This window comes from Periplaneta americana, chromosome 6, assembly GCF_040183065.1.
Source record: "Periplaneta americana isolate PAMFEO1 chromosome 6, P.americana_PAMFEO1_priV1, whole genome shotgun sequence".
Classification (NCBI taxonomy): domain Eukaryota; kingdom Metazoa; phylum Arthropoda; class Insecta; order Blattodea; family Blattidae; genus Periplaneta; species Periplaneta americana.
Window position 1 is genome coordinate 122,604,504 of NC_091122.1, and position 20,473 is coordinate 122,624,976.

Sequence of the window (20,473 nt, forward strand, 5' to 3'; positions counted from 1 at the left end):
GGTACAGAATATGGGAAATATAGGTTCATAATCTTTACTGAAAGGAGCATCTTCTGCGGACCTCTGAAAAAATAATTGAGGAAGAGACTAGTAAAGTGCTTTGTGTGGAGTGTGTTATTGTATGGGGCAGAAACATGGACATTACAACGAAATTTTCCTTCTCATATTACTAATAACTATCTAATTCATCATAATCCGAAAACGAATGAGTGAGTCCAAGTACGAAATGCTTGCTTGCGTCCATCATAATCAGGATGTGTATGCATTGAATAAACACAGCCATCACTAAGGAGGAAGCGTCAGAAAACCAAACCAACTAATATCTGACTGGGTTTATATGAGTTAGGAAATTTCCTAATATATGCACTCCTTTATTCATCGAACAACATTTTGAAGTTAAACACAAAATGGAGACAGGAAATGTGTATGTAAATAGAAAGTCGGATGTCAATAATGATGGTATTAATTTTAAGTATGGTTTTTCTTAGTGTTTGTTCGGAAATAGTCAAAGCTCACTGAAATAATATGTTGATTGTAGAGCACATATCCCTGTGTGTTTTAGGGGACTAGTATCAACAACAAATTTAAACGGTTGTTAAATATTGATGTTACATATCTACGCATTATACTAGGAACTATGTATTCGAATACAAATGTTGTATGTTTGCGAGAATTAAATTTAATTTCAGAATCAAATATAGTTGACTGCTTTCAGTGTAGGCTAAAGCACTTGACAACTAAGTCATTTTCTCTTTGCTACCGGTATTTACTTATTTGATGGAGATTTTCAATTTGTGTGAATCGTACTGTTCGACCGAGTGGTTATGTCACATCTCGATTTCGATTAGATCAATAGAGATAATCTATGAATTCATTTGGAATCGAATCCGCGACCTTCCGTCTTGCAGCGCATCTCTTTAAATGCGATGCTATAGCGTGAAGCGAGAAGTAATTTCACATGAAAATTTAAGAATAAAAATAGATTTTATTCGGAAATTGCAAAATATTATATACCGATATATCATCTTTTTCTTTGTTCTTCACAATCGTCTCCCTCGTTTTCTTACTCCATGCACAATATTATCACAGTCTACTGGGTGTTCATTTCAAAGTGTGTCATGACGTCATTGTTGTAAGTCAGTGATTTGAAGCGAGTTTCAGCTTTTATGTCAGAGAAGTTGCCTATTAATCAAGGCGTTCAATCTGAACTTCAGAACGTGTACGGTATAACTTGAACGTCGTAGCAACAGATGGCGGCCTCTACGGTCTGTGTGCTACCATAACCTCTTTCGAATTGTGTTTTGCGCGGGCAAGTCGTACGCAGGGTATTTGTTATCATCGATTGCGTACGGCAACATTTCACAATACAAAAATCAAATGCTCTGCGTCCATGTTGACAGTCGAAGTTAATGTCAACAAATACGTAAGTAATCGCCTTAACCCTCTCCCCATATCCCGACTCTCAGTACACGTTTCCAAACAGGTCACATTCCTGCCACTACCGGCGTTACCGTACGTATCGGTAAGTACTCTTCAGAATGAACGCCGTACGTGCTAGGCAACTTCTCTGGCACATAGGTAATACGCCTCTGCGGAAGTGTAGGAAGAATGAATTCTCTAGGCTCATCGGCTAGCCACATGACGGCATACAGCGAGCCATGACACATTTTGAACTGAACACCCAGTAGTATATACAGTCACGAAGCTCAATATGTAATAAATATGCATCCATAGATAGTTGCTAACCACTAGGATCGCTACTATCGCCTCATTAGAGACAATGCGAAATAGTACCTGCACAGTCTATTATTCCTAGCACTCTCAAAACTCAAGCTTCGTGATTGTATATACTAGACTGTGATATTATGACAAATAAGAGGGGTTCACAATCAGAGTGGACGAAGTCCTTCTGGAATAATTTTGAGAAATTGAGTCAAAGTTCTTGGCTCATGCTTAACAAACTTCACCTTCCATAGAAAATACTGCCCTCTGTGGAGTAAAAAATGAGTTATGGACTTGGTTTGTTATGGCAATGAATCTAAGTTTTCTTCATTCAAGATTGTAATCCACAAACTGACCACTGATGGACTTGGTCCACTCTGATTGTGAGCCCCTCATATATCATTGTCATTAGAGTTCACTGTATCTTGATTATATTCATAGACTTATTTTTCGAACTGCTTCTTATTTTAGTATTTGTTTTGGCCTTAAGCTGGCATCTATTTTTCCACTCTGACCTTTACAGTTCGCAAGGAAAATATATAGACGTAGATGTTGTTTCTATAGAATGTCCTGTTTTCATTTCTGTTCTGGAAGTACAAGACCAGCTGTTTGTCTCATGAATTTCATCTCCGCTGCTTGTAATCTTTTTTCGTGCGCCCCGCTTCCATATTGCTTTTGAATTAGTTTTGTTACTGTTGTAAATTTAATCCCCTGTGGTGTTCATGTAATGAGGGTTTGAAGACTTGGTTTATGGCTATCAGTACTTCAATTATTATCCTGCTTACCAAAGTTTGCTAGCTTTATCAGTTTACACGCAGCCAGGAGGTGTTCCTCGCTTGTCTAGTGATTATGATGCTTGTCATTATGTTCGAGGTTCCAGGGTTCAAACCTAGTGAAAAGATATGAAAAAACTGTGTTAAAAATCCTTAGCACAACTTTCTATGAAATGGAAGTAGAATTATTCCTAAATGAGTGGACTTCAGGCAAAAATTAACACGTCATTTCTCGAAATGTCGAAGTAACACAATGCACTAACTGGCGTAACTGCGTTTGGACTTGCCCCACCCTCATCCTGTGATATACAGGATTAACCTTTTACAATCCTTCACACACATAACAGATCAAATCAAATAAGACTTTTTCATACGACCAATAGTTTTTGTAATATTTCGAGAAAACGAATGTTGCAACGTTGCAACGTTATAGACAGTAGTTGTGTTTACTTCGCGAGATCATTGCATCCCAGCATACTGAATGCCGCTCTAATAATCTACTTGGCACTGGTTTTGAGAGGATGTACACACATACCGTTTTGTAAACAAAAACATCTGTTGAGAATGCAGTCATATCAAGATTTATGTAATCGTAACATGTTAATTTCATGAACTATGTTATTCATTATCTATGATGAAACGTTCGTTATTGTATCGTTTCAGCACTAAATTTAGTACGAACAAACACGTAGTTTCCGTAACATTTTAAGCCAATTTCATCAATAATAGAGTAGAATGAAAAATTATGCATAAAACAATTAATCCTTTATAAGCCAATTTCATCAATAATAGAGTAGAATGAAAAATTATGCATAAAACAATTAATCCTTTAAATACAGTATTATTTTGCATTGAAGATCACACAGTTGATGTCACTCCAACTCAATTACAATACAATGTGTGAAAAAAAAATAAACAGCTTTGAAACTAAATGAAAATGATACACATTAATGTGAGGCATACTGTTAAATTTTGCACACCATTCTCTACAGTGTCTTTTAAAGGTATTGTTCAAAGTGTCCACCAGTTACGTGTCTACAACTTTCACACTCCTGATCCAGTTATCTGTCACGGTATAAGCGAACAGCTGCAGCGGCATTGTGACCAGTTTCGCCATAAATTAATAACATGTCCATATACTCACGATTAGAAAACTGTATCATCTCGTTTTGTTCAACTGCTTCGAACTGCACGTAGCCTGCAACTAATGACGAAGTGAATGTAAGCGTATCGTCCGCTCCGTACACCTAGCTCGGCCACAGTAAGAAACAGTGTTGCCAGCGTGTCACAGCCCTGTTCCCACGCAATGTGTACACGACTATTCACAGGATTTATTCGAAATCTGTGTCATTTTTCATGCAAATACTACTATAATATGGCAATACATCGCTTACTCTATCATCCTACATGAGATAAAAATCCAATTTTGAGCAGTTTCATGAAACACTTAATCATAATTTCAAGTTACAAAAGACCTTTTTTTTTTTTCGAAAACCTCCCTTCTGGGAACAAAATATTATTAGACTTTCGTGTTTGTCATAATTCGAGATATATCCCAGAAGGATTGTAAAAGGTTACCTTCCACTCTGTATATCATACCGTACGGCGTACGTGCACTAGAGAACTAGATCTTTAAGGGTGATAAATATCCTGACAGTCAGTAGCGAGGCGTAAGGGTAAACAGCGTTTAAGTATATCTCTGAAACATATTTTAATATTATGCTAGTATATTCCTATAAGTAAAGTAGAATGTACAGATCCAGAAACACAATTCATGTGGCCCAAATTTTGTTTCTGTGAATTCTGTTTCTGAGTCTGTACATAATAATAATAATAATAATAATAATAATAATAATAATAATAATAATAACAATAATAATCTTATATTCATTTATTTTACTTTTTTAGTTACATCGATGAAAGTAGAGTCGGTGAGAAAAGAAGACCTGCCGTGCGTCTGAGTGAACCGCGATCCTTTCCCAAATCCTATTGAAAAAGAAACCGATCGGGTACACAAAACTCCTCTCCCTTAATACTGTTATAATAGCAGTTGCTTTATGACATTCAAGAAACGTGTTTGCTGTGATTTCGCTCTTTCCTCCACGGCCCCACCTCTATCTAAAGAATCTGGTCAGTGACAACAAGATCCGTTATATTTCACAAATTTTTGTGTGAACTAGTTGGTTTTGCAATGGAGTGTTTGTTGAATAACAGTTTTTCTACTCTAACACTTGAACAAAAGAACACGTTAAAAGGTAATTAGAGCTGTGCCAGATTCGGTATTGCACTTAGGTTCAATTTCTGGGAGAAAAATACCATATCTTCTTGTAGAATAAGTATTTGACGAGTACTTCGTTTTATTTTCGTGATAATACAGGATGAATCTTCTTATCCTGCAGATTAATAACTAGGCAAGCCTGTACTTTACAGACGATGCTAAATGCAGGTGCTCAGATTGCATTCACCAGCCCGTCCGATAAGGCTACGATGTTGATCTGTGTTAAAGTAATTACGTTAAAACATATGATAGAAGAACTATTACTAATCTCTTCCATGCAAAATTAACCGTTAAATTACTCTAAAGACTACCTTCAGGTGTCAGTACTTGAACGTCAGACCTTCACCGCTAAAGGCTATCGCGTACACACCTGCGTTAGTGGGAAACCAGGTCATGTCATGCCGAGCGGTACGTACCAGTCAATTCGGCCGAAAGTTAGGCTATACGACGCAGGGGACTGTGTTTACAGTATATAAACGCCAGTACTGCATAACTTTTCAATCCGCAGGATGACAAGATTCACCCGACCATTAGTGTCATTGATTTCTGGAGGTTATTCTTTTAGATATTTCGAACAAAAACGTTTAATACAATTTTGCTCGTTTTTGCTTCCTTTTTGAGATAAAAATAGTTTTATATGAAACATTTCATAGTGTGTTTTGGGAAGTCATTGATTTAATTCCCAATATGCTCAGTCAATTTAAGAGAGCAGTGTATTATAATAATAAATTATTGAAAGAATTTTAGTTTTGTACTTTAAATTTGCAGAAATTTGACCCAAATAAATGTAATGTTTCGTTCTGAAGAGGAATTTTAAAATGTTGCGTTTTTTCGGATCAAATTTCTGCGTATTTAAAGAACAAAGCAAAAATTATTTCAATCATTTATTATCATAATACACTGATCTCTCAAACTGACTGAGCATATTGGGAATTAAATCATTGGCTTTCCCAAAACGCTCTATGAAATGTTTCATATAAAATAATTTTTATCTTGTAAAGAAAGCAAAAACGAGAACAATTATAACTTATTAAATTTTTTGTTTCATATGTGTCTCAAGGAATAACCCCCTGAAATTAATAATATTACTTACGGTTTACCCTGTATAAATATATTCTTTAATGAGGCCTAATTACCTCATAAGTGGTGTCTAATTGGTATCACTTGTGAGGTTCAGATCTGTCTTCGGACAGTTGACTAAACAACAGTAACAACAACAAATATACAGTATATATTCATAATGAGATATGTTGGATAATCTATATGTTATTTAAATACATTTCAATTATTTTCTTATTAAGTTGATTCAGGGGAACAGAACAGATTTTCTTACAGTACCTCCCCAACCTACTTTTCCATACTGAATAACCGACTGAATTAAAGCTACGTAAATAGACCGTACTACACTATTGTCGGACCATCGGATCTGTGCCCCCGTAAGATATGCGAACTGAACCCTAATTCCTTCTCAGCCTCGGTAATTCATTTCTCTCCCTGCATTCCTATCTCTCTCCCTTTCTGTCCACCACTACTCACAATTTTGGCCTTCTTGCGGGACAGTTTATTTGCACTTGCAGCCCAGTGTTGTCAACTCAACATGAACATTGTAGCACGGAGTGGCGAAAAAAATATTATTAAGCAAGTACGTAATAGTATTTTGCGATGAAGAGAAACAAACAGGTCAATATCTGTTTCCTATAAATCAGGCAACGAAAAGAGAAGCTGCGATCACAGATGAGGCTTATTTCATTTCAATTGATTACGTAATAATATTACTTAACTAATACTAATAATACATTTTGTGTAATTTATATAGGCAGGTCAGAGCTCCTAATAAAGAAAATCAGGAGATGAAAAGCTGGAATCACCAGAGAAGAACAGACCAAGGGAATCTATAATTCTTGTAGACGATGTGAACCTATGTATTTTAAGAGTAAAGATAAAAGAATTTTATACCGTGCAGAAATAAGTTCCAACATTGAAGAAATTACTGAAAATTGCGAGAGAAGCAATAATTTCCAAGGTTGAAGAGAAACGCTACGGAAAGTGATTTGAGACATGGGATTTAGGTATAACGGTTTCCGGCATGTAAAGTTATTTTGAAATTATTTTCATTCGGGAAAGTTCTGTTTATTTAAAGAAAATTGTATAACGGTTTTGAAAATATATTACGGTTTTTACTTACAACTTCAGGGGAAAAAAATGAACTTTATCCCAAAATCTACGGTTTGTCATTATTGTTTTGCTCGGTTCTTCAGTAAATCAATACCCATTATTGCGTTAATATCCTAAGCACCAAAACCGCCTCTTGGATCCCATCCCGTGCTGCCATGCAGTTAGTATATTTGCCAGACGGGAAACTGTAATATCACGCCTGGGAAATTAAATCCACGCGTATTCTCATTTGCAGCATTTCCTCTTGGGACATTCTCTGCTAAATAAATGAGAATTAATACTGACATGTAACCACATTTCTAGTTTGACGTTTCCAGTGCTGTGCATAAAATTTATTCTGATCTTTGCATTCTCTGCATTTACAAAATGCTCCACTCCTTACAGACAGGAAAAGAAACTTCAAGCCAGAAAATAACTAGAAATTATATAATATAAAATTATTATTATTATTATTACTTACTTACTTACAAATGGCTTTTAAGGACCCGAAGGTTCATTGCCGCCCTCACACAAGCCCGCCATCGGTCCCTATCCTGTGCAAGATCAATCCAGTCTCTATCATAATACCCCACCTCCCTCAAATCCATTTTAATGTTATCCTCCCATCTACGTCTCGGCCTCCCTAAAGGTCTTTTTCCCTCCGATCTCCCAACTAACACTCTATATGCATTTCTGGATTCCCCCATACGTGCTACATGCCCTGCCCATCTCAAACGTCTGGATTTTAAGTTCCTAATTATGTCAGGTGAAGAATACAATGCGTGCAGTTCTGTGTTGTGTAACTTTCTCCATTCTCCTGTAACTTCATCCCGCTTAGCCCCAAATATTTTCCTAAGCACCTTATTCTCAAACACCCTTAACCTATGTTCCTCTCTCAGAGTGAGAGTCCAAGTTTCACAACCATACAGAAGACCCGGTAATATAACTGGTTTATAAATTCTAACTTTCAGATTTTTGGACAACAGACTGGATGATAAGAGCTTCTCAACTGAATAATAATAGGCATTTCCCATATTTATTCTGCGTTTAATTTCCTCCCGAGTGTCATTTATATTTGTTACTGTTGCTCCAAGATATTTGAATTTTTCCATCTCTTCGAAGGATAAATCTTATTATTATTATTATTATTATTATTATTATTATTATTATTATTATTATTATTATTATCTACAATTGTACAATGTAAACATTTTTTTATAAAAAATGTCTGTCTCCTAAATATATATCTGGAAGCTTGTTTAATATTATTATAGTAGATATTTGTATTGCATAAATTATGTAACTGATATCTGTTGCATGTTCTAATACACCATTCAATTATGTAATTTGCTTTTTTGTACCTGAAAATGTGGTATACTATAGTTCCATAGTGTATGTTTTAACTTATTATTGTAATGTGTTACAGTTTTATATATAATTTGTTAACTATATAATAGTCATATCTCAAACATTTTTTGTTCAGTCATTTTAATTTAAAGACGTAGATGTGTTATTGAAGACTCGTACTTAATGCGAACATCGAATTTGTCACGCAATACATTTACCTTGGCCAGACCATATCATTTCAGAACAGCATGGATAAAGAAATTGATAGACGAATAGCATCGGCATGGAGAAAGTTTTCGAGTCTGTCCTTCATCCTAATGGACAAGAGCCAGAAATTGCAGAACAAGAGGCAGATCTACAACAGCTGCATTGCACCTGTACTTCTGTATGGGGCGCAATCCTGGTCACTCACCAAGAAACAGGCATTAAAATTAGGAAGATGTCAAAGAAGAATGGAAAGGAAAATACTCGGAATAAGCCTGAAGGACAGAATCAGAAACGAAGAAGTACGGCGACGAAGCGGCGTAGAGGACGTGGTCACACTCGCTAATAGGATGAAATGGCGCTGGGGAGGACACGTGGTACGAATGCAACCTACCAGATGGGCACACACGGCGACACTGTGGATGCAAGAATTGGCTGAAGAAACCGTGGACGACCGAGAACCAGATGGGGGGACGAGTTCAAGTTGCAGCTAGGAGGACTGTGGACCAGAATAGGACGCCAAAGAACACGGTGGAAGGACGCAGTCAACCAACTTTGAGCGGGGGCAACAACCAGTGCTAGTGAAATTGTGGACAAAGAACTAGGAATGTAAATAGACCATCAGGTCGGCTCTTCTGATGGTCAAGACTTGAGCCACCCCTGCCCAAGCAGGAGGCCTTGCCCCACTGGGGATTTACGGCTTTTTATTATTATTATTATTATTATTATTATTATTATTATTATTATTATTATCATTATTATTACTTGCCTAACTATCGTTGTTTTCAAATTCTGGTATCGTATAAGTGTAGATAGTATACAAGGTGTTACAAAAGTGTCCAATATTTTAGAAGGTACTAGTATGCATCAAAACAAGAAAATAATGTCTAATAAACATGGGTCCTACAACACATACTTTCTGAGATACGAACACTTGTTCATAGGAGGTGCTCAATGTTACGTCCACTCATGGCAATGCATTCATCTGCCATATACATATATACAATTTTTAATATAATTTCTAAACTCAAGTATTTAATATAATATTTTTGTCTTGCACTTGCGACTAGTTTTGTGCAAGACTCATCTCATTTTATATGTTTATACAATTCATTCAGTACTAGCTATTTCATTTATTTTTTTCATTCTAATTTTTTGACCAAAAAAAGATATAGACCTATTTGTCTTTCTAATTGTATATTATTATTATTATTATTATTATTATTATTATTATTATTATTATTATTCATGAGTTTTCTTATAGCTATTTCTTTATTCATTTGTAGGAACTTCCCATTTATAAATTTCATCCGTATTTCTATTGTATCTTGACATTCAAAAACAATATGAATGTCATTTTCCCTGTGTCCACATAATGGACATGTGCCTTGAGATATATTATCTCTATTATTTCTTAATCTCCAAATTCCCAGTCTGAACCAGGCCAGTCCAAATCTTTCTTTCATTTTCATATTATCTATATCTGTACTCCGTCCCCATATCTTGTTTATATTCATTAAAAATATTAGGGAGCGCATTTCATTGATACTGCTGAAATCATTTTGTCTAGTAATATTTTTACATCTTGATTTAATTAAATTTAGGCTTGCTGCGCTGTTTCTAGTAGCCAAGTTATCCCATAACCATCCTAATCCTATATTAAAAATATTATTTTTAATTCTTACGATTGCCATATTTGTCGTATTTTCAATTTGATGTAATAAATATTGTTTAATAAACGTATTTTTGTCACTTTGGATTCTTTTAATTAAATATTTTGTATTTCTCACTAGGATTGTACTCATGATACTGTCCATTCCCATTTCTATTCTAGCTGCAGTATTTGACGAATTTAAACTAATATTTAATACTTTTTTACAATATGTGGCTCTTATTTTATTTAAATTTATCAATGCTTTTTCTTCTAATCCTCATAACTCACATCCGTATAATAATCTATATTCAGCAGTCGTAAAATAAATTCTATTTAGCATATTAACGTTGATATTGGGTAAATTATATATAGTATTATCTATTATATTTACTGTTTCCCTACCTACATTATATATGTTATTTATCTGATTTGATAATTATGAATAATATGTTGGTTCTGAATGTTATTCTACACTATCTGTGTATTAATTAAGTAATACAGTAGACTTATCGGAAATACCATTACAATTAATTTTAACATAACTGGTCTACGCTTCTCGGCATTAACAACATCTCTGACCACGCTGTATAGATTCTGAGCAAATAACGATTATTGAAGGCCCCTCTCATTAAAAAAAAACTTTGAGGCAAATTGTTTTTATCTATTGAAAATTTATTAAAATTGCATGAAATTTACATTCTTGTTACAGTGAGTTGGTAATATTACACAGATGTTTTACTTTTTGTTCGCTTTTTGTTTTTATTTTACTATATTCAGACTTCGTGAATTTTTTTGGAGATTTCAGTTAGTGGTTAAGTGAAATTATATGCGGAGTTATTTTAGTTGATGGTTTTGTCAATAATCCCCCGGTTTATCCCTAGTGGAATCCCCATTTGAAAGAAAGGTAGGTGGGGCGTACAACAATGGGTTGTTTAATCACCCATACTTGACTGTCAATTCGGAGTAGAGTGCTTTACAAACTCGATTATTCGCCGGTAAATTGTCCTTCACTGTTAGAGACGAAGCTCCTGTGTGTGCTGTGTATTGATTACATACAGCAACGGAATATGTGCGTGCTTTGTTTCTTGGGAAATATATCTGTTATTGTTTATACGAATAACTAAAGAATAAATGCTTCCCTTGTTTATTTTCGATTACTTTTATTTATCGTTATTCATATGTTTCACTGAAGCCATAAATTCTTTGTTTCTTGAAAATTATGTTGCGTCTCACTTAAACCTTTCTGTCGTGGTTTCTTAAAGGGAAATGTATTGTTTTATCTGTCATTTTCCTCACTATTCTTACTACAACGTTGATGGTGAGTTGCAAGAACGCATGTATTCCTTCGTTAGCCGCTAACGGACCAAAAGTATCCTGCCAGCCATTTCAAAAGCACTGGAAAGAATCGTACACAGACAAATTACTAACTACATGAACGAACACAAACTATTCGACGAGTATCAGTCAGGTTTCAGAGCTGGACACAACACAAGCACTGCTCTACTTAAAGTGACCGAAGACATTCATGACGCAATCGACTCTAATAAAGTAACAATACTAACACTTCTTGACCTTACCAAAGCTTTCAACTCTGTAAATTTTGACCTGCTCACCATGGACAAAGAAACTCCGTCTTAAAATCAATCCTGGAAAGACACAAGCAATTATATTAGGACACAAACGGCAAACCGACGCCGTAAAACACCTCGACATTTCCCCCGTTAAAGTAAGTACAGTGCATATCCCTTTCAGTTCTTCAGTAAAAAATCTTGGCATTCACGTGGATAATAATCTCAACTGGGACATGCAAATCACAGAAACCTGCAGAAAAGTATATTCTATTATCCATGTGCTAAAAAGGATAAATGTTCATCTCCCCTCTTGCTTAAAAAAGTCCCTTGTGCAGACACTTGTATTTCCCTATTTCGACTATGCGGACATTTTACTGACTGACCTCTCCAGCGACAACAAAATGAAACTTCAACGTGCTCATAATTTGTGTGTACGTTTTGTAAGCAATGTTCGTAAATATGATCATATTACCCCATCCCTGGAAGCAATAGGTTGGCTTAAACTAGATAAGAAAAGAAATTTACATTCACTTCTCTTTCTCTTCGAAATCTTGAACTCTTCTATTCCTTCGTACCTGTCGTCTCGCTTCACTTACCTTTCTTCCCACCATAATCTGAACACACGCTCTCGTCATGAAACAACACTAACAATACCATCCCATCGCACCTTCTCATACTCATTCTCTTTCACAATAGCCATGCTAAGACTCTGGAATTTGCTACCTCCTAGCATAAGGGACTGTCGAAATAAAATTGAATTCAAACGAAAACTTACTAGGCACTTGGTCAGCAATTGATTTCTTGTAAATAGTTTCTTTAATCTATCACAAAATATTTCAATATTCAGTAATTTCATCACTATACAATTTTGTTATTCTAGATTTAATTTGTAATTCAGTAAATATAAAATATTCTTTGTTTCTCTATGATAAATTATCTAGCTTTAATTATTCAGGTAATCTTTTCGTACTTTGATTTTATTGTAATTGTAATTGTAAATTTAATACTACGGCCTTATCTCTACCAGGTTAAATAAATAAATACTGATACTAATAAGTTCGAAAGACTCGTTGCAAGAAACATCTTTAGTGTTATTGGTCCTTTAAATGATTCACTAACTTAGAGATCCTGATTTCCCTTCTATAATAATATTTATTCCTCCGTTAGACAGCCATCTTACGTACATTTTGTGTTTTGGCGAAAAGTATAATAAATTTTGATTCTTTATAATGTTACCTGTGTGAGATTCAGGTATGCGATATTTTGTATAATAGGGCTAAATACACGATATTATAATAATATTGCATATCGATGGCTAAAAAGTGATACCTCATACATATAAATTTGCAAGTAAATAAAAAAAACTTCGAAATTATTTTCTCAAAATAGGCAAACTTCTTATAAGGTACATGTTTCTGCTTTGCAAGATCTCCTCTTCGAGAACAAAATATTAGTAGCCTACACTGTCCAATTTTGTGAACACAATAATAATGTAGTTAATCTAAATAATAATAATAATAATAATAATAATAATAATAATAATAATAATAATAATAATAATAATAATAATAATGTAGTTAAACTAAATTACCACTTTTGTAGATAGAATTATCTCTTCTTAGCCATCGATATACGGTCATTTGAGTAGGCCTACTTATTTATTTATTCATTAATTCTTCGAACAGCGAAGTTATTATTTATTTCTTTATTACAGACTCTAGTTTATCTTCTGATCACGAGGTTATGTGCTCTGCAGTCTGTCTTTTTCTTTCCTATACACTCGTGCGCTACTTTTAACAACTAGGATATTTCTCTCTCTCACTGGAACTTCTGTTCCTCATTTCTTTCTGGCTCGTATTACTCTATTTTTATTACAAATTTTGACAACAATAGAAGCAATACCTCACATCAGTCTAGCAGCCGATGTTAAATTTTTATTCACTCACGTCCTATTGCGTCACTTGTGAAATCCAAAGATGCTTGGTTAACGATCCAACGAATAATGGCCCGTTAAATTCCTCTTCTGCAACCCTACAATCCACTAACTTTAAAGGTCCACTAACTAATGGAGGAATACATTATTTATAGGTCTGTTTTCTTGCAATCCAGCATGAATCTAGTTTTTTCTTAAAATAAATTTGATTTTTTTCATATAATAAGGTTATTAAGAAGTTAGGAAATATATTTTTTTCACAGACTTCAGACTCAATTGTTTCGTCATTGCTGCTGTGACAAATGAAAGTAAATAAACAGTAATTCAATCCATTTTATACTTATTTTGCAAATGCATATCACAAAACGATATTTTTGCAACTAGAAATGCAAATTGGCCTTATTCAGTGTTACAGTACGATTATTTAGTCCTGACAATCGTCGGCAATGTGCACCTGGGTCAGGCGAGTCCATTTAGTTACACCAAGGGGTGCTTGGTTAGTCAGTCGCTTGCCTTCAGAGCGATCGGATGTCATGCGTGCAGTAGGGGGGTATGTTTCTGGTACAATTAAGTTGTACTGCATTTCTTTACTGACCGCTCGCCCTTATCTCTACCCCAGAGCTCTCCACACTACTCCTATTACTTCCCCTCTTCCGCGTCGTCGAGCTGTCAGGTCTAAGTAATCGGTCTGTAACTAAGAAGTTACTCTAATTGAGGAGGTCCAGCGAACTGAGAAGATTAAAAGCTAAATGGATATAGGTGCGGACTAGTGTCCTGCAATGTTCGAACAAGACAGAGGCAACCAAGACATTAAAAACTTCTTCTTATTTATATGAAAAACTAACCGCAAAATCTGTGCTAATCCCGAAATGGTAGAAACGTGACTGGAGAACAGCGAATATTTTTATAGCAAGGTGAAACAAACACGACAGGCTTCCTTCTGCAGAGCGAACATAGGCGAATATCGAAATTCGCCATACTCGACAAACTTGAACCGAACACAGCGCCTGTAATGCACGACGCTAGTGTGGACCCTGCAGTTTGTCGTCATTGTGAAATCTTGTAAAAAAAAAAGTCGAAGTTATTCCGCAATATTTCCTTCTTTATGCTGCTCATTTCTTAGAAGAGAGCCTATCAGTGATAAAGAAGAAAAATGACGATTATATCCGAATATTTTGAAATTGGCTTATACCTGAATAACGCAATTCTTTTATGAACAAAATTATAAATTATTTCTTTTCTTATCTCTGATTGAGGTTCTGGTGATATTTACAGTACATCTATTATCAGGCAGTACATCTCACTTGACGATATGTATCAGAGGAAGAACAATTGTTTTTCATGCATCTGAAGTCTGATTAGTGGAATATGTAGCTAACCGGCGATTGTATGCAATGGAGGGGGAAAGGAACTCCTGGCCTAGTGCCTTACGGGTAATGCCTTATTGGTGTCACTTATGAGGTTCAAACCTGTGTTCGGACAGTTGACTGAACAAAAAAAATATTTTTCTATAAATTTACTTCTTAATCCTTAAATTCGCAATGCATCCTATAGGATACAACAGGTTAATAGGCTATATGCTTTAATTTTAATGGAACAATAGAAAAAAAAATGGTAGGAAAATTAAAATTTCACAATATTGTAATATTGTTCAACATATAAAATATGGACATTGCGATAGTTGTTTTCTTTACAGTCCGACACGGTTTAATAAATTAGTGTGAGAAATTTAAGGGTTAACAAAGTTAGAGGACTTACACGTCTTGTGTGGCTTTTCAATAACTCACTATTTGTCTGAAGTCATAAACATTCTTTATTTCTTACAAAAGGAGTATGCTTTATAAGATTTCACCGTTATCTTCATGTGTTTTAGTGAACCATAAATGTTTTGTTGTAATTTAAAATCGTTTGTTTTGTTTATATTCCTACTCTGCACATCTTTAGTTTTTTGTCACTGTGTTCTATCTTTGTATTATTATATATGGTTATTTTTCCTGTAACTACCACCGAGAAGAAGCCAATTTGTAATTAATAAAATATTAATTCACTCAATTTCTTAATCTTACTGTTATCTTCTTTTTAACTAATTTCCAACTCTTCTTTTGTTCCATATATAATAAGTGGTAGGATAATATGTAGACTTCGTGGAATTGCCACGAGAGTCGTAAGGTTTACTATGCACGCGGTATAGACTGCATGAGAAGGGAACGTGCAACGGATGGAGTATGCCTCTGATGTAAGCACTGAGCAGTATATTGCGGTTACAATAAAACCTGTATCCTGCATTCAAGAAATATAATGAATGATCATTGAAGTAGGAAATGTCTAAACATGTAAAAACACAATTATTTTGTAGTGAGATATATTAACTCTTAAAATTTAATGTAATATACCCACATCATCCTTGAATATGTGCATTGCAGTGAAGAGTTACGTACATTTTGAGCGACTGCAAAGTGAACCTCCTCCTATGGTCACTCAAACAGTTTTTATAATGGGAAAATGTACGTTCAACATCACACGATGTAATAGGTGCATATTTGAAGAACGGAAAGTCACTACTTTTTAGTACACCAACTTCAGACGCCTTGTCGTAACCTGATAATACATCATATTTTATAATACGAAGTTATGATTAGGCAGAATTTTTAGCAATAATGTTCCTCAACTTACATGTCACTTTTTCTGAAATTAGTGAATTGTTATTTTGGATAACGGTTTGTGATACTTTATCCACTATATTAAGGGCTTCTGAGAGCAGTAGTTTAGACGATTCTAACAAGGTGATGCTTTTGGACACGATTTTAAAATTGGAATCAATGAACAGAATATCTTCCAATAGCTGTTCAGAAGGCAATGATTTTACAGCTGCAACAGCGGAACTGTCTGTGCTATCCAATGCATAAATTACCTTCATTATTTTGCCGTAATATTCAGCATAATAATTAACAGCATCAAACCACGTTTTCCAAGGGTCAAGACTGGCTGCGGGGGTAAGGGTATTCCAGGGGCAATTGTTTGGAACAGCAACACTCTCATTGTAGTATGTTTGATTGAATTCTTGTCTGCACTGAACAAATGTTAAGCTTTAACTATTCCAACCACAGTAATGCAAAAACAAGTGCTTACATAGGTATACATCAGCTGTAGCTGCTTCGTCTATTTGGACCGGTCACAACTCTTAACATGAACTGCTTATACTACGAGACCGGTAGGTCGCTCACCTCTTCTATACTACCGTACATCGGCAACCTGATTGCATGCTGCGTGTGGCAATTCAACGAAGTCTAATAATAAGTATATATATTATATATAATAGTGGGGATCATCAGTGCGGTTTTAGGCGTAATAGAACGACTATTGATCAGATTTTTTGTATTCGACAGATAATGCAAAAAAAAAATGGGAGTATAAGGGTACAGTACATCAGTTATTCATAGATTTCAAAAAGGCATATGACTCGGTTAAGAGGGAAGTATTATATGATATTCTTATTCAATTTGGTATTCCCAAGAAACTAGTTCGATTAATTAAAATGTGTCTCAGTGAAACATACAGCAGAGTCCGTATAGGTCAGTTTCTATATGATGCTTTTCCAATTCACTGCGGGCTAAAGCAGGGAGATGCACTATCACCTTTACTTTTTAACTTCGCTCTAGAATATGCCATTAGGAAAGTTCAGGATAACAGGCAGGGTTTGGAATTGAACGGGTTACATCAGCTTCTTGTCTATGCGGATGACGTGAATATATTAGGAGAAAATCCACAAACGATTAGGGAAAACACGGAAATTTTACTTGAAGCAAGTAAAGCGATAGGTTTGGAAGTAAATCCCGAAAAGACAAAGTATATGATTATGTCTCGTGACCAGAATATTGTACGAAATGGAAATATAAAAATTGGAGATTTATCCTTCGAAGTGGTGGAAAAATTCAAATATCTTGGAGGAACAGTAACAAATATAAATGACACTCGGGAGGAAATTAAACGCAGAATAAATATGGGAAATGCGTGTTATTATTCGGTTGATAAGCTTTTGTCATCTAGTCTGCTGTCAAAAAATCTGAAAGTTAGAATTTATAAAACAGTTATATTACCGGTTGTTCTTTATGGTTGTGAAACTTGGACTCTCACTCTGAGAGAGGAACATAGGTTAAGGGTGTTTGAGAATAAGGTGCTTAGGAAAATATTTGGGGCTAAGCGGGATGAAGTTACAGGAGAATGGAGAAAGTTACACAACACAGAACTGCACGCATTGTATTCTTCATCTGACATAATTAGGAACATTAAATCCAGACGTTTGAGATGGGCAGGGCATGTAGCACGTATGGGCGAATCCAGAAATGCATATAGAGTGTTAGTTGGGAGACCGGAGGGAAAAAGACCTTTAGGGAGGCCGAGACGTAGATGGGAGGATAATATTAAAATGGATTTGAGGGAGTGGGATATGATGATAGAGACTGGGTTAATCTTGCACAGGATAGGGAGCGATGGCGGGCTTATGTGAGGGCGGCAATGAACCTTCGGGTTCCTTAAAAGCCATTTGTAAGTAAGTAAGTAAGTAATTAGCACTATCACCTTTACTTTTTAACTTCGCCCTAGAATATGCCATTAGGAAAGTTCAGGATAACACAGAGGGTTTGGAATTGAACGGGTTACATCAGCTTCTTGCCTATGCAGATGACGTGAATATGTTAGGAGAAAATCCACAAACGATTAGGGAAAACGCGGAAATTCTACTTGAAGCAAGTAAAGAGATAAGGTTGGAAGTAAATCCCGAAAAGACTAAGTATATGATTATGTCTCGTGATCAGAATATTGTACGAAATGGAACTATAAAAGTTGGAGATTTATCCTTCAAAGAGGTGGAGAAATTCAAATATCTTGGAGCAACAGTAACAAATGTAAATGATACTCGGGAGGAAATTAAACGCAGAATAAATATGGAAAATGCCTGTTATTATTCGGTTGAGAAGCTCTTGTCATTTGTCTCCTGTCAAAAAATCTGAAAGTTAGAATTTATAAAACATTTATATTACCGGTTGTTCTGTATGGCTGTGAAACTTGGACTCTCACTTTGAGAGAGGGATTTTGAGAATAAGGTTCTTAGGAAAATATTTGGGGCTAAGAGGGATGAAGTTACAGGAGAATGGAGAAAGTTACACAACGCAGAGTTGCACGCATTGTATCCTTCACCTGACATAATTAGGAACATTAAATCCAGACGTTTGAGATGGCCAGGGCATGTAGCACGTATGGGCGAATCCAGAAATGCATATAGAGTGTTAGTTGGGAGGCCAGAGGGGAAAAGACCTTTGGGGAGGCCGAGACGCAGATGGGAAGATAATATTAAAATGGATTTGAGGGAGGTGGGATATGATGGTAGGGACTGGATTGATTTTGCTCAGGATAGGGACCAATGGCGGGCTTATGTAAGGGCGGCAATGAACCTCCGGGTTCCTTAAAAGCCAGTAAGTAAGTAAGTGTATATATATGTATATATATATATATATATATATATATATATATACATATATATGTATTTGTTGTCGTTGTTATAGTCCTTATCTTGGTGAATTTTGAAGCCCTTATCGTGGTACATTTCGTGGTATTTATCGTAATCCTTGATTGTTTTTATTTTTTTATTTTTACACATTTCACTGAAGGCATATGGTCTACTCTTTTTTCTTCAAACCTATTTTGAACTGTTAAAAAATTTTTTGTTTGCTACAATTTTTATTAAAGACAGAAGCTCTCCCGCTGTTCTTTAGAATTCCTTTTAGTATCACATGACATTATTCTCAACCTAAGCTATAAAATCTTTCTCTGAGTCTTAAAACCCATTTTTTATTGTTATGCAATAATGTATCACTTTTATTGAAAATCTTTAAATATTCCTATCATTTTTGTTATCTCTATACTTAATTGGTGCCGTAATATTTCCAATTGTTTCTTAAAAACACATTATTACGATTCCCTCTGTTTTACTTTAGTTTTCAAGTTAGAAGCTCTCTGGTTATTCCTTTTTAGGTTCATATTGTCTTATTATTTTCTACTTATTCTGTAGCCCTAAACTCTTCTGTTTCAAGATAAAATTTGCTTCCCTCAGCAACATTATCGATTCTTGATGACCCCCGGAGTTCTAGGGCTCCGGGGAATGTTCCCAGGGGCGCAACTGCGTGCTTTGTACAGACTTTCATGGCGTTGTTGAACAGACGATGGAGATGGGAAAAATTACCGAGATTTTAACTGCGCAATGTTGGCTGCAGTCGCAATATTACTAAATCCACCTAACATAATCAATATTACGCTTTATCGCGAATAGTTCCATGCCCATAATTTTAATGAGATAGCATGAATTTTTTTGTTCATTTAATTCTCGTTAGAATTAGTTCTCTATGACTTTACAATTTTTTTTTTTTTTTTTTTTTTTTTTTTTTTTTTTTTTTTTTTTTTTTTTTTACTTGACAATAATTATTAAAATAGTCACCTGCAGCCTTCAAAATTGGGAAACAAAACATAAATAAATGTAATAAATTCACGAGGCAAAAATCCTATATTTTGTGGTCATAAAGATGCCGAACCTCTACACTAAATAACAGAAAATCACATTGACAATAAACAAACTTTCACATCTTAGGCGGGATTCAAAGCTAAAATCATAACCTCCCCTCAACGTTAAGTTTTGTTCACAGTATTGTAGACACACTTTGCAGCCCTCTGACCAGAACTAGTCACATTCAATAGTTCTATATTTTATTTCATCGAATTTCTCCTTCATTCGCTTCAGGGTACAAATTAAAGCTGCTGATCTCATAATATCTTTCTCAGTTTACA